Source organism: Panthera onca, chromosome A2 (genome assembly GCF_046562875.1).
Source record: "Panthera onca isolate mPanOnc1 chromosome A2, mPanOnc1 haplotype 2, whole genome shotgun sequence".
Classification (NCBI taxonomy): domain Eukaryota; kingdom Metazoa; phylum Chordata; class Mammalia; order Carnivora; family Felidae; genus Panthera; species Panthera onca.
Window position 1 is genome coordinate 130,560,969 of NC_138340.1, and position 15,706 is coordinate 130,576,674.

The window sequence follows — 15,706 nt, forward strand, 5'->3', positions numbered from 1 at the left end:
TATACAGGGTCCCCAAATCTAATGCAAACACAAATGCTACTGATCAGCCACTAATTCAAGTCAATAAATGCTTGTGGATATCACTTAGATCCAAGGTAATGCTACCCTGTTTATATTTAAATAAATAAATAAGTAAATAAGTAAATAAATAAATAAATAAATAAATAAATAAATAAAATAGAAAGAATATCAATCCAAGAAAAATGAATCTACCAGCTACCCTGAGCTTCTGAATTTCAATACCCTGGTGCCTATGAAAGAATCAAATGGCTGCCTGCCTCAGGCAGAAAACACGCAGCCAACATCCACAGAATGTGGTGTTAGCACACAGTGTGGCCTTGGTTAGTGTAGTTTCTGCCTAGGGAATGAGCAGGGAAAGGGAGTGTGGAGCATTGGTGAGGCGCAGAACTACCAACTCTATGCGTTTTCATCACTCGATTTTTGCCTTAAATAATGGCTCTGTCACCCAAAATCTCCCTTCCTTATACAAAGGGAGAAATGAAAGCCATAACCACATCTCTAAGGAAGCATATGGATTTGAATTTATGGCTGTTTTGGAACAGCTTTATTCTCTTTTGCGATTTAAATCTAGATAGATGCACGCAATAGATTCAGCTACCTCGCTTACCTTGTTGTTGTTTTTTTTTAAGCTATGCCTATTCCTGACCTCTCATATGAGAAAAGGGAACCAATGACCATTGCTATGGGATCATTTCCATACCTATTACCTATGGGTTTGTTTTTGTTTTGTTTTGTTTTCCAGAGTGGTGGCTGATAAGGTCTGATGAAGAGAATATAAATTGCTGTAAGGTTCTCAAGTGAAGCTCAAGTTCCCATATGCTATGATTCTGAAAGAGAGAGTGGGGATGACAGGTCCAACTGGGGGTGCAAAATTACATTAATCTTATCCGATTATCATGATAATTCAAGGAGGAGGCTGTCAGCTTTCTTCACAGTGGAAGGAAATTCACTGTTATTTCAAGATTAAGACATGCTAAAAGGAAATGTGTAAAACTGCATCTTAGGACAAGTGAATTATACTTAATCATATTAGGTATACTGTTTTTGCATGAATTTGCCATTTGGTGGCTGCTCTGCTAAGGACTTTACAGGGATTAATTCATTTAATCCTCACTATGCCCTTATAAAAACAGCACTATTACTATACCCATTTTATAGATGGGAAAACTGAGAAATAGTAAATAGTTTTGCCCAAGATCACAGAGCTGGCCTGTGGCTTAGGATGGATTCTATACCACGTGTTAATTTAAAACCTTTGCACTTTATTTAAATGCTATGTAAACCGTGTCTCTGCTTTATAGAAAAATATTGAGCAAATATTTCCAGAATATTGAGATAAGGGAGAAGTCATTCATCTGCTTGAGACACCCACTGACTCAGCCAAGCCTCGTCTCCAGAATACAGGGTCACTCTCCCCAAACCCTTCCTGGCCTCAAAGGAATGAAAGAAATGAAAATCTGATTTAGCAGATTTCAGAGCTGTCTCTGGCTTAAAATGGTTCCTTACTAGGTTGTTCAATGAAACATACCTAGAAAAATAAATTATTTTACTAAACAAACGCAACATTCCAAAATGATTTAAGAACTTGGCTTTAGTCAAAACTCTGGAGATTTAAGAATGCTATTTGGTTTTGCTTCGGAGCCATCAAAGAAAGTTTATACATTATATCTCAGCCCAAAACACAAGCACTGTGACCATTATCCCCTCTTGTGTATCAAAGAGAGCATGTGCCAGTTCATATGTGTTTTCTGTTTGTTTTTTTGAGATGCACTTATGTTTGAGGCTCTTCCTTATTCCTACTGGAATGTTTAAAACAAATTTCATTTTATCTTCTGACAGGTGAGTCTAAAATGATGAGTACCAAATAAGGTTAATATACAAAAGTCAACAAGGCATTCTAGATATTAAAACCTTAACTTTAATACGGATATAAAATACCACTCCTTATTTCCAAGCTTCATCAATATCCTGGTAAAGCAGTGTTTCCTCAAGTATTCTATTTCAGAAAGAGATTCCTCTTGCTCTGTCACTATTTTAATTTCACCAGTCTAGACAGAATCCTGATTATGCAAGTATTATACTATATCATATCCTGTTTCAGAAAGAATATCAATATGTACTAAGCCAATGACATATCCCATAGTTTAAGCATGCTTTAAGGGGGAGATAAAAATAGACTGACGATGGGTACTATGGAAAAATAACCCGTGCATTTTTTTTTTTTAAGACTTCTATTAAAGGAAAAAGAAAACCTTTGTGGCCAATTTAAAAAAAAAAAAATTTTTTTTTATTCACTTAGTGACAAATTCTTACACAAACTCAAATGAATTTCTCTTCAGCTTTGGTAATACAGCAACTGTTTAATCAGTAAATGGTTTCAGAGTAAACCAAAGACCTAGAGCAACACATTCCAGAATCTTTGGATTACAAACAAATACCCCTGATCCCATGTGTGGAGAAAACCAAAACGTATGCCTTCAAGGCTGGGAACCGAATAAGTCACTCGCATTCCACCTTGGAACACCTTCTACAATTCTCTCACAAACTTTGGTGGCCACGCACAAAGGCATTTTGGAGACTCTATTTTAAGTAAAACAGTGGTTATCTCTGATGAGAAAACACAACTAGTTTTTGTGAGTTTAAAAGTGTCCTATGATAAGATGTGAATACCTCCATTACATATTCATGTTTTTTTCTTAATCATAAGAGGTTTGTGTATTTCTTTCTATTACATTATGAGTAACCAGAGTACAAGGGGATCACCATGAACCTTTACATCCCCAGCTGGTGGCCAATGATTTGGTACTTCCTCAGTGTTTAATTAAACACTGAACAAATACAATCTTTTAGGAAAAAATACAACAAAATCCAAATAATTGGGGAGCTTTATCTCCCTTCCCAACTTTCCCTCTCTTCCCCATAATGTCCTTTATTTTGTAGTAGAGAAATGTACAAAATTCTCCAAAGAGACATTTCAATCAGTGGTGCCTCCCCACCAGATGTGAGTCACTGAATTACCTTCATGGTACCCCCAGATTCTAGATCATGACTTTAACCTTGTTCCCATGTACATTTTATATCTTTATTATATTAAATATATAGTAATGGAAAAATCTACAGTGACATCATATACTTCCAAATGAGAATACTGCGTCCTTTTTCATCATCAAAGAATGAATAAGCAAATAGAAACACTTCCAGAAACACTGAGAAATGAGACTTGATATTACCAGCAAGGAAAAATATCCTCATTTGACTTTTCCATATACTGCCATGTTCTCCCAGAGGAAATTTCACTGCCAGAGAAATTTAGTGTCCACCTGAATTCCGTGTGTGAGCCATTACAAATCATTCCATATTATAAATCAACAATGACAAAATCTTTCTTTGGAAATAAAGAATAAAAAATCCTATTTATTATTTATGACTTGCCTTCTTCTAACAAGAATTTAAGGAAAGCTAGATAATGAAGTAAGAATGTATCTAAGCACCCCCAGCATGGCACCAGGGGAAAAATAGTATAAATAAATATATACCCTGTGCTAAGCACCATGACTTACACTTCACATGGATTTTCTTACTTAATTCTAACAATCACCCTATATGATAGGAACTGCCTCCATCCCTGCTTTATACAGGAGAAATCTGGGGCTTGGAGATAGGAAGCAAATTGGCCAAACGTGCATGGTCAGCAAGTGTGGAGCCAGGAAATCAATATTCAGGGCCCAACTCCAGAGTCTCAGCTCTTAACCACAATGCTATGCCATCTTTAAAAGAACAGATTATTTGGAACAAAGAAGAGTAAGACTAACCATGTCATATGAATGGGGACTTTTTATTGTGAATATTTTCAGTAAAATAAGAAATAACAGTGACAACGCACGAAACTGAAAACAACAAATAAAGGAACAAATGTATCCATGTTTCGGGAGTTTATGGCTGTGAACCTACTCACCTGTGCTAATGTGTTCTGAATCCTCTATGAGACCTCTGATAATGAAGAGTGTATTTCAATAACATGGTTTGGTAGAAAAGTACTTACCAGTGATCAAAATATATGGGGTCTACAGTAGGGGTCTGAAGCCCTCTGATGGCTTCTGCTCCCATTCTCAGCAAGATAGGATGCTCCTGTCTTCCTGCTCCTCTGCCTATCATATCCACTGAGAAGCAATCGCCCTTCTGTAGGAAGGCCTTTCTGTAGGAAGGCCTAGGGTCTTTGGAGGCCTGCAGGCCAGGGTGCTCCCAACCCTCTGAATAATCAAGTGGCTCTCTCATAGGGTGTTCCTTGGATAATCAGTTGCCTTCAAAGAGCAACACACTTAAAGCTAGGAATGGCCAATGCCAAGGAGATTTTTCTGTTTCTCTGTACACATTCATGTTTACCTCCATATCACCCCCCTCTTCTAAAAAAGCAAAACTGCCTAGTGATTCCAGGTATGCAAGTTACACAACCCCTATTTCATCCAAAAATGTATGACCAGGTAGTATCTTTGGTTGAAACATGTAATGTGAAAGATTAGGATTCTGATCAAGCTACAAAAAATTATGAAGAATATTTCTAAACTCATGCTGAACAGTTAAATCACTGAAATAAATGGATGATCTCCAAGAGTAACAGTAACCAAAGACAGAAAACATTTAGATGGTCATGTTCTGGTAAGCTAATCAGAAAAATAAAACCCTGAACTGTCTGATTCTTCAACACTCATACTTTATGAAACCATTTGACCAAAAAATACTCCATCTGGTACCTTGGAAAATGCAAAAGCACTGGTCTTAAAGTTCACGGTGCTGTGGATAGAAATAACAATTATCATCTACTCTACCATAAGAAGTGAAGGGAGATGCACCAGGAGCCAGAGAGGAAATAGTGGGAGCCAAAAGATAGAAAGAGAAGAGTGAGGGGTCCCTGGGTGGTTCAATTGGTTGAGTGTCCGACTCTTGACTTGGGCTCAGGTCATGATCTCACAACTCGTGAGTTCAAGTCCCACATCAGGGGTGCAGAACCGGCTTGGGATTCTCTCTCTCCTCTCTCTCTCTGCCTCTCCCCTGCTCACGTGCACACACTCTCTCTCAAAAATAAACATAGAAAGAAAGAAAGAAAGAAAGAAAGAAAGAAAGAAAGAAAGAAAGAAGGCAATCTGGGTGGCTCAGTTGGTTAAGGGTCCGAGTTCAGCTCAGATCATTATCTCACAGCCTGTGAGTTCAAGCCCGTGTGGGTTCTGTGCTGACAGCTCAGAGCCTGGAGTCTAGTTCAGATTCTGCCTCCCCCACTCACACTCTGTCTCTGTATCTCTCTCAAAAACAAACATACATTAATTTTCTTTTTTAAAGGAAAGGAAAGGAAAGGAAAGGAAAGGAAAGGAAAGGAAAGAGAGAAAGAGAGAGAGAGAGAGAGAGAGAGAGAGAGAGAGAGAGAGAGAGAAAGAAAGAAAGAAAGAAAGAAAGAAAGAAAGAAAGAAAGAAAGAAAGAAAGAAAAGTGAGAAGAGATGAGGGAATGGTTCTGCCCTGCTGGCTCCAGAGCCTCTATCCAAAAGGCAAGAACATCAAATATACAGTGATTTCAGGCTTCTGTGTCACTGCTTCTCCAGCATTTTCTCAAATGCTTTCTGACTGACCAACAGGGTAAGATGCTTCTGACAGTCTGAGGGCAACCGTTACTGTGCTCTATCCTAGAACAAGTGGCAGTGGACAACTCAAAACAGGAAGCCTCAAGCAGCTTCCTAAACGGGGGCTAACGCCCCCACACCCCCAGGAGCTGGTGCTGCTGCAGTTCAGGCAAGACTCTGGGGAGCAGGTGGAAGGTGTGCTGGCTGCCCCGCGGGGGGCCCCTGGACCAAGAGCTTCGGTGCTCACTGTGGCACAGAGGAAAGGTGAAAGGAATGTCCAGTGGGAAACAGAGGAACTTGCTGGCCTTGTCATCCAGGGGCTCCTAACCTGGGTGTGCACAACATGCTTTGGGGAGCTGTGTAAAAGCCAGGCCCTTCCCTGGAGATCCTGAATTACTAGGTCAGGATGGACCTAAAAGCTCCCGTATGTTTAAAAGCCCAGACATGTTTAAGAACCATTGTTTTGGGGCGCCTGGGTGGCGCAGTCGGTTAAGCGTCCGACTTCAGCCAGGTCACGATCTCGCGGTCCGTGAGTTCGAGCCCTGCGTCAGGCTCTGGGCTGATGGCTCGGAGCCTGGAGCCTGTTTCCGATTCTGTGTCTCCCTCTCTCTCTGCCCCTCCCCCGTTCATGCTCTGTCTCTCTCTGTCCCAAAAATAAATAAAAAACGTTGAAAAAAAAAAATTAAAAAAAAAAAAAAAAAAAAAAAAAAAAAGAACCATTGTTTTGACCCAAGTGCCCCAGGCCCTAACGAGTTAGAATGGTTGGCTATCTTTTATGAGTCATACATACCAGAAAACAGGTAACACAGGCCTGGTATCTTCAAGTCAAAGACTTTTCCCCTTTCTTCTCCCAACCACATGACCAGACAAGGGACAGAGTTTTTCCTTGGCAATGTATGAAAGCAACTTCTCAAGCAAGACTTCCTAGATAAAGCTATTAATGTGCTTTCTAATTTTAAAACTAAAGCAACATTAGGGTCATGAGCTCTTCTGATTAAAGGGAAATGGAAAGAGAATGATCCTCAATACCAAGGTTCCCGGACTTTACCTCAAGAGCAGATTCTGAGTTTTCCTTTTTTTACAATTAATGTCCATGCCCAGATTCGCTTTACAAATATTTGAGGGCAAAGGACTAAGCAACCAACGAATGTGATAGCTTTGTCAGGACAGCAAAGGATTTGGTTTTAGTTGGATGATACAAGGGGACATAATTTTTTAAACTACAGTCAACTCTATTGCCAATTTGGAACATCAAGCTGATTCCTTCTTACTACTTAAGATGATTTAAAAGCATTTCATGTTAGTTTTCATTGCAGAGAATACAGCTATCTGAACTGAAACTCTCTCTAGAAAAGTAAAACTCAATCAAAAAAGAAATTCACTGCTTTTTAAAGTTATAAATAAGTGATGTACAGATCACCTGCTGTTTCACAGGCATTGTGCTATTCATCATTGACTTAGGAAGTTTTAAAAAATGATCTGGGTTGATTGTTGGTTTGACAAAAACAGTAAAAAGTTCAAACAGTTCAAAAGATTTGAGACCCCAGAAATCCCAATGTTGATTACAAGTAAAATTCTTAGAAATAGCTACACTGGTTGAGCCACTCAGGAAAATACTTGCTTGCATCTATCTCTAGAGAATTCATTAAGAATTTCAGTAGAAAACAAGTTCCTCAAAGAAGTAATGAAAAGTAGGCAATGATAGGATCTGATCAACACAAATAAGAACCAAGAAATAAGAAGACCTATGTAGGCAGAAGAGCTTATGCTTATTCTTCTGGGAATTTACATAACTTGATCATTGTAAATACTCTACCTTTGATACTTCATGAGGGAAAAAACACTGGTCTATGTACAGTAATTATTCTGATCTTTTTGTTAGGGAAAGCATTTGTAATAAGGAATCTTGAAAATAAAGCAAACCCAAGCTTAAGTACTCTGGGCTGAAGCATGCAGTTCCTTGCAAGGAAGTATTAAATGAAAACAGAATAAATAACAAAACCTGAAATAAGTCAAGCCCTGCAAAACCAGTAAGTACAACACATCTTGCATGCATATATTAATTAGAAAGATGTTCTATTTTTTATTTTATTATTTTTTAATATTTATTTTTTTTGGGGGGAGAACCCAAGTGGGGGAAGGGCAGAAAGAGGGGGACAGAGGATGGGAAGTGGGATCAGGGCTGACAGGCTGAGGGCAGCAAGCCTGCTGTGAGGCTCGAACTCATAAACTGGGAGATCATGACGTGAGCGGAAGCTGGACACTCAACAGACTGAGCCACCCAGGCACCCCAAGATGTTCTATGTTTTAAAAGAAAATAAGAAAAATCAAATTTCCTTTCATCAGTTTACTGACAGATTGGATTCATTGCAAGTTTAAAAACTGAAAACTTCCTAAATAAATTTTTTTTTAATGTTTACTTATTTTTGAAAGAGAGAGACAGAATGAGAGTGGAGGAGAGGCAGAGAGAGAGGGAGACTTAGAATCCCAAGAAGTCTCCAGGCTCTGTCTATCAGCACAGAACGTGATGTGGGGCTCGAACCCACAACTGTGAGATCATGACCTGAAGTCGGACATTTAACAGACTGAGCCACCCAGGCGCCCCAAAACTGAAAACTTCCTAAATGATTATTAAGTACTATGTATTAGCCAGATGTTACATGCTTTTGGAGCTTTTTAAAGGTCAAATTATTATTATTATTATTATTATTATTATTATTATTATTATTATTTTAACCAGGCAGCTACAAAGTCTCTAAACTGATATACAGGGACGCCTGTGTGGCTCAGTCGGTTGGGTATCTGACTTCAGCTCAGGTCATGATCTCGCAGTCGGCGAGTTTGAGCCCCACGTCAAGCTCTGTGCTGACAGCTCGGAGCTTGGATCCTGCTTCAGATTCTGGGTCTCCCTCTCTCTCTGCCCCTCCCACACGCATGCTCTGTCAAAAATAAACAAAAAAAAATTTTTTTAACTGATACACAAATGTTAATGTGTATGAGAATAGGTATATTAATTTCTGTAGAGGTTTGCAGTTTCTATAATTTTGCGAAGAAGCTGAGGGCACTAAAAAGGTTAGAAAGCATCATGTTAGACACTGCAAATATTCTTCTGAAATGGAAACAGCATATCAGTTACAATGCAAAGAGGTGGCACAGAAACTATCTTTTAAAAATAGTTCTTGACTTAAAGCTCAATAGCATTAGAATCTGAGTTCTGGAAGGGCAGGAATTATTTTTTCTGTATTATTCATTGATGTGTCCTCAATGCCCAGGTCAATGCCTGGCTCTGATGAAAACAGCAGTAATTGTTTGTTCAATGAATGAACATCAGTGATTCAACAGCAATAGTGTGAAATCCATCATGCTCAATGGAAACAAAAAGAAGACACAGTCTCTGTTTAACTTGTGGTTAAAAGCCTCTAAATAGAAATACTTAGGAAAAGACACTGCATATGTATCTGCCATTTTTAATTCAGATTTTTTAGCATGACAGATTTTGCAAATGATGCTCCCATAGGTACAGGTCTGAGAATGTACTTCTGATTAATACAGACTAACATGCCCATCAACATTCCTCAACACCTTGACTTCTCCCTCTTACTCATAAGCACATCCCCACTGGAATAGAAGGATGGCAGCAAAAATGAAGACAATAATGGAATGATCTTATAATGTTTTGCCTCAATGACAATAAAAGACTTGTAAGCTTCCTTTAACCATATCACTGACCGCCCTGTGGGCACAAAAAGAAGCTGAGAAGATCAAGTCTCTTCAGAATCGGAGCCAAGAGGTGCCGTATCATTTCTAATTCCTTTATCAGCGTATCACTTTCCTACAACAGAAATGGCACTGAATACCAAAGAAGTCCTTGACAGGTGGAGTGCTATGTGTGACCCTAACCTCTTCAGTGGGGAACTTAGGACAACTAAATCTGAATTCTCTACAAGCAGCAAACACAGGGCAGAATCCTGATGAGATGACCAGAATCCTGATGAAAAGAACACCAATCTGGTCATCTTTTAAAACACAGGAGGGGTGCCTGGGCGGCTCAGTCAGTTAAGAATCCAAGTCTTGATTTCTGCTCATGTCATGATCTCATGGTTTGTGAGATCACACCCAGCGTGGAGCCTGCTTGAGATTCTCTCTTTCCCCTCTTTCTCTGCCCCTTCTCTGCTCATGCGCTCTCACTCTCTCTCTCTTCTTCTCAAAATGAATAAAAACCATTAAAACACAGGAATCAGGGTAAAAGGACCTTCTGGTCGCATTCTATGACATGGCATGGCTTAAGTAAGAAGAGACAAGTAGCCAGAATAAGTGCAGAGAGCTAAAGCGAATGAGAAAGCCAGTTGTCAACCCAATGACTCTATGAGCTTCCACTTTTCTGCCACCTTGAATTTCCAGCCACTTATTATTATAATACTGTATTAATCTGCAATTTGAAAAATAATTGATATCGTACAGCTCTTAAAATACTACAGGGAAAAAGAGTGGATGGAGCGCTTCTACCTGGGTGTTCTCGGCTTGAATGAAGTTATTTCTTTGCTTCTTTTGTTTTTAGATCTTCCTCCTGGTCCATTTCTTAAAATGTCTCCTATTAAAGACATCACCACATCTCTAAAGCAATTATTGTTGTTGTTGTTAATATGTGACACAGAAGTATGACCAAAGGGAAGCAAACCACGAAGTCTGATCGACTCCAAAGTGACAACAGTCCCAACGTTCACGCACCTGCTGGAAGAATTAAATGATGGAAAAGAAGAGGCAGAGTGGAAAGCAGTGGTGCCTTTAAAGAGGAGGCCCCAGGGAAGGTCACTGCGGGTCACTGATGTACAGACACCCACAGTGAAATGTGTGCCAACATGTCTAGACACAGCAGGAAACGCTCTGGGCCGTATGGAATAGTTGATATTGCCACAGTCCAAGGAGAATCGCTGAACGCCTTCTTCATCTATTTTTGTTCTCAAGCAGAGTTGTGCCCCCTGCATGTATGGCCAGACGTTTTCTCGACATTGTTGCTTTGCTTTGGAGAGGTTACAATTTTGAGTTAGCTTTATACCATAAGACTCTAAGAAGAGATCTATGCCAGCTCTCTTTTAACATTCACAACCATACATGCTCCTAATTTATGACAAAAATATAAATGCTGAACTTATGTGATCACACTATAATAAGTTGTAAATGATGTATGAAATGAGAAATTCTAGCACAGTGCTCAGAGAATTAAAAAAATCTCATCTGCTCTCCTAACTGTGTTATGTACTACAATACATACACAAAAATATTAGCATTTTTCCTAGTCTGGGCTGAATAACTATGCTCTTTGACAGCTGCCTTCTGGAAGCTCTTGAAAAATTTTCCCGGGAACTGAATTTTTCAAAACAAAACAAAACAAAACAAAACAAAAAACAAAACTCCACTTCTTTAATTTTCTTTAAAAAATGAAACGGCTAGTATTAGATCACATCTGCCTCTGAAGAGACCTATCGGAAGCTACAGTTTTAATTTTTTTTTTTATTTTCCTCATCATTATGCTAGATTCCCAATCTGCTCATTCTTTTCCAACTCTGAGGTTCCAGTCGCCAACTCCCATCACCTGCTTCTGATCCCTACTTCCTGAACACCTCTGGCAAAAGCTGGGTAACCTGGGAGCAAGCATGCACTACCCCTTTCAGAAGTCTCTCTTTGGAGGGGTCTCACCACACTCAACAATTCAATTACTCCTCTCCATCTCGTTTCCTATCACACTTCTGCTCAGAGTCCACCTACCTTGTTCCTGTAACTCACTTTCAGCCCTCAATTTCCTTTCATCCTCTCTTCTGCTCCCCAATGATAGCGGACATTGTTTTCCAACGTTACCTATAAAAGGTCAAGGCCACAAACCCAGTCGCTCCTTTCCATCTCAACATCTTCTGTCCATTTTCTGCCCTCACCTCTCTTCCTTCCACGTCAGAAGGAGTGCCCTTCCTCTCAAAGTAGAGTCCTTCACTTGCATCCTGAATCCCTTCTGCCACTTGCTCCTTTGAATCACCCCATACTGCTGACGCACAACAGTTCCTCCCATGTACTTGTGTAACGAGTGAATGAATGAACAGGCAAACGGTTAGAAGGAACATGCCATTCACAGAAGGTTTCACAGAACTGTTCCATTTCCTCACCTTTGAGAGGACAAACCAGTACTAATTCCGAGTTTCTGAGAAGCTGATCCTAACGAAGACATAGGACTTTCCTTGAGCATATAAGGTACTTCCTCTCACAGAATCCTTATTAATCATCTAAAAGCTGCTATTTTGCTTTATATATAAGTCAAAGGTTATACTTTAAAGGTAATACTATGATACACGTGTTATAGAATACTGAATGTCTTAGACCGCAGGAAAACATTTCCTCCTAAGTTTTGTCAAATATATTATGAAGAATATTATTTTCAGTTTATGTAAGCGTAGGAATATTATTCTAGGCAGAATGGAATCCAGACTATTCACACAACTAGCGACTAGACCAGACTAATAAACCAGTCTTCTTCAAAGAGACTGTAAATCATGCTTGCTCTCATTGCTTTTTTGCCTACAGGCATAAAACATCTGAAGCAGATGATTTATTAACAATACACACTATACTGCTAAAAGTTAAACCAAGAACCCATATACCTACCACAGGGAATCCACAACCACTAAATTTCATCACACTAATTCCATCTATCCCTTTATTCTTTCTTTATTTTTCATGCCCCCACCCCCACCCCATGTGAAGTATTTTAAAGCAAATCACATCCCTGATGCCATTCTACCTGTTTACTATTAAGTCTCTCTGAATCTTACCTAACCTTAACAGTATGTACCTAAAAAAAATCAACAAGAATTCTTTGTAAAATGTCAAGAATTCAAGACCAAACACCATGTATCATTTCTGGTTATGCTAAACTGTATTTCCTATTTGGGTTTTTGAAAATCATAATCTTTATAGCCAATATTTACTGACCAATTACAAGTGCCAAGCATTATGCTAAGAAGTATATCTATTATCTCATTTAATCCTCAAATAGTCCCAAGAGGAAAGTGTTATTATCATCTTCATTTAGCACACAGTTAACAACCGTAAGAGACACAAACTAACTTACCCAGGTTGATGCAGCTGCGGAATTAAAAACCCAGGATTTGGACCCAGACCCTCTGACACCAGAACTGAGCCACTTACATACCATATAGTGGTGCCTTCACCACTATACAGGAAGATATGTGTCTTGAGGATGAACATAAATTCAGATCTATTTCATAGTCCTATATGAATCCATATAAGAAACCTGTGCCTCACCAATAATATTCACTACTTACTTTTTTCTTAAGTGACAGAACTAGAATGATATACTAAAAAAGAAGGTGACTGTGGGCAGTATAAATTTTACATGGAATGAAGCATTTCAAGGAAAATGGAGAGTTTACATGTATGATTGTAGGAAAAATACAGAACTTCAGGAAAGAATGTGAACAAGGTACCAACAGAAAGTTAAATTTTATCTTAATTTCATTACTATGAGAAGACTTGGAATTTAGTCATCAGAGTAAGACTTTCCAGAAGTACTACTCTGCCGCTATTTTCTCAAGTAAAAGCCCATGCCAGCAATGTGCACGCATGAGCAGTCTTGTACTAAGCTAAGTACCCATGTGTGGCAGTGAGACCCTATTAAATATATTCTCTGATGAGAATGAAATACAGTAATAGATTAGTCCTGAAACAAATTTACAGCTTTAATTAATGAAGCCTTACAGTACATCAGTAAACAAAGTAATGAAAGTTACAAAGGGAAGTAGTCAGCCAGTGAGCTATGTCATATTCATTGGCCCATGTAATTTATAGTCTGTTGTAGATTAAGTGACACATGTCCGTACAGGGAAGGTATGAATGAATACACATATGCATCGCTGTACAGCCTACGGAAAACATAAATGCTAGGAGTATTTCTGTCACCAAACTGTTCAACACCCAATTTCAAATGCCAGCCAGAGGAGACACATTTGCAGCATATAATGTTAAGTGGTTTGATTTCTTTATATATACATATACATATATATACATGTAAATTTATATATGTATGTTTGTATTTATATATAAATATATTTATGTGTGTATATATATGTATATCCTGATATTCCCAATCCTGCAGTTCAGTTTATGCACATCCATACCCTTTCTTTTCTCCCTGTCACTGGTCCATGGCTCATCTCCCCACCTGCAGTCTCAAACCAGTCTCCTGATGCCTCCAAAGGGACACTGGTCCAGCAATTACTTCCCCTCTCCCCTGAGTGTAACCTCTCCTTTGTTAGTGGATCCTTCCTGTCAATGGAGCTCAAGTCTCTCCCACTCCAGGTTCCTAAAAAAAGAACCAAAACCTCAACACACCCCTTACTACACACTGGTGAGTAAACCTTGGTTGAAAAAGAAAAGAGAATATGATAAATACTGAAGAAGATGAGAATAGCGGTTAAGAGTACTGACACCTGATGAGGCTACAAGTTAAAATACCAGCTGTGTCGCCTCGCACAAGTTACTCATAACCCCAGGGCCTCACTTTCCCTATCCATAAAAAAATGGGGATATTAAAAGTCCCTACCTTAGAGAGTTGTTACAAGGGATAAACAGATATTTTTAAAAGAGCTTAGAACAGTGCCTGGCACATCATAAGCATTATATGAGTGTTTTGTTAAATAAATAGAGAAGAAGAAAATAAAATAAAGTTACAGATAATATCTAGGGAAATGACTCCCTGACTTTTCCAGCTATCCCCCCGTGGAGTGGGGAAATGACAAACTTTCAACCAGATAGATTCACTCCAAAAGCATTTTACTCATATAAAACTAGATTTTTCAAACTCTTTTTTTTTTTTTACTAATTATGTTTTACAGTGCTATATCATGTCAAGACTGTACAAAACTCAACTACATAAAAGCGTGTTCTATTTGCTGATAGTCCAATGCAGCTTTATCTGCAGGCTTCTCCGGGTCGGTGCTGTCACACAGACAAATGAGGAAGGGAAACTGGAAAAGAAGTACAGGGTCGGTGTACGTTAGCAAGATGGTGTCAGAAGTAGACAAAATCTTTACAGATGCTTACAGCAAGAGTTGGATGCCACATGCATCAGACGCCTAACATTCTGGGGTCCCTTCAGGTAAAATTAACCGGCTTCCTAAGTATGGCCCAACTTCAGTGACAATTTAAGATTGTTTTCGGAAAATGTACCCTTCGGTTTTGAGGAGATACCATGTGTGTCATTGTTCCACTGAGTGAACCAGAAGGGGACCATTTTCAAACATTGTCTCCTTTTGCATTTGACGTCTCCAAGTACCGCTATGACTTTTATCACTGGCATACGGGGTGAGCCAATGCTACTTCGCTTTTCTTCAAGTATTTTGAGGACTCAATTCAGAAAACCAATTTCTGGAGCACAGAGTATTTGTGAGGCCCTCTGCCTAGATCTAGTATTATCATTATCAGTAATTTATAACAACCTATTATTAATACTATCAGTCTCTGGAGTTCTAACTCTGGCCAGTAAAATCCTGCTCAACCATGGAAACTTTCAGGTAAATACTGAAGCCCTTGAGGACTGAGGCCCACAGGGTAGAATGGGACAGACTGCCAGCTTGTAGCTCAGCTTTGCCTCCTGCCGGGTCTATAAGCTTAGACCAGTTACCTACCCTGTCTGTGCCTTGGTTCACTCCCTATAAAATCAGTGCTGGTAATATTTTTAAAGCATTTAGAAAGAAGTCTGGAAAATGGTTAGTGTTCAATAAATGCTGGCTGTTTGCTTCTTGGAGGAGGAAAGTTAAAACAAAAAAAGAAAAAAAAAAGTCCTAACCAGTTGTCTGCCTTGTGGGAGAAATAAACATCTACCTCTCATCATCACTCTTCTCCAGGCTTTGCACATGGCAGTCACTCTAGTTACACCAGGACAAGGTAACTTCCTGTGATTAATAGGATAATGCTGTCAGATTACACTTAAAATGTGTTTTATTTTTTGTAAATTAGAGCACTAATGATCTTCAACAACAAAAGCATTCACTTAAACATACCATCTTTT

The 15,706-nt window shown here is 39.0% G+C and overlaps 1 protein-coding gene across 4 annotated transcripts in view; it reads right to left on the reverse strand.

Moving 5' to 3' along the window:
• The window catches only part of DOCK4 (dedicator of cytokinesis 4), a 432,206-nt gene that overhangs the window by 200,757 nt on the left and 215,743 nt on the right, over window positions 1–15,706 (reverse strand). The window lies entirely within an intron of this gene.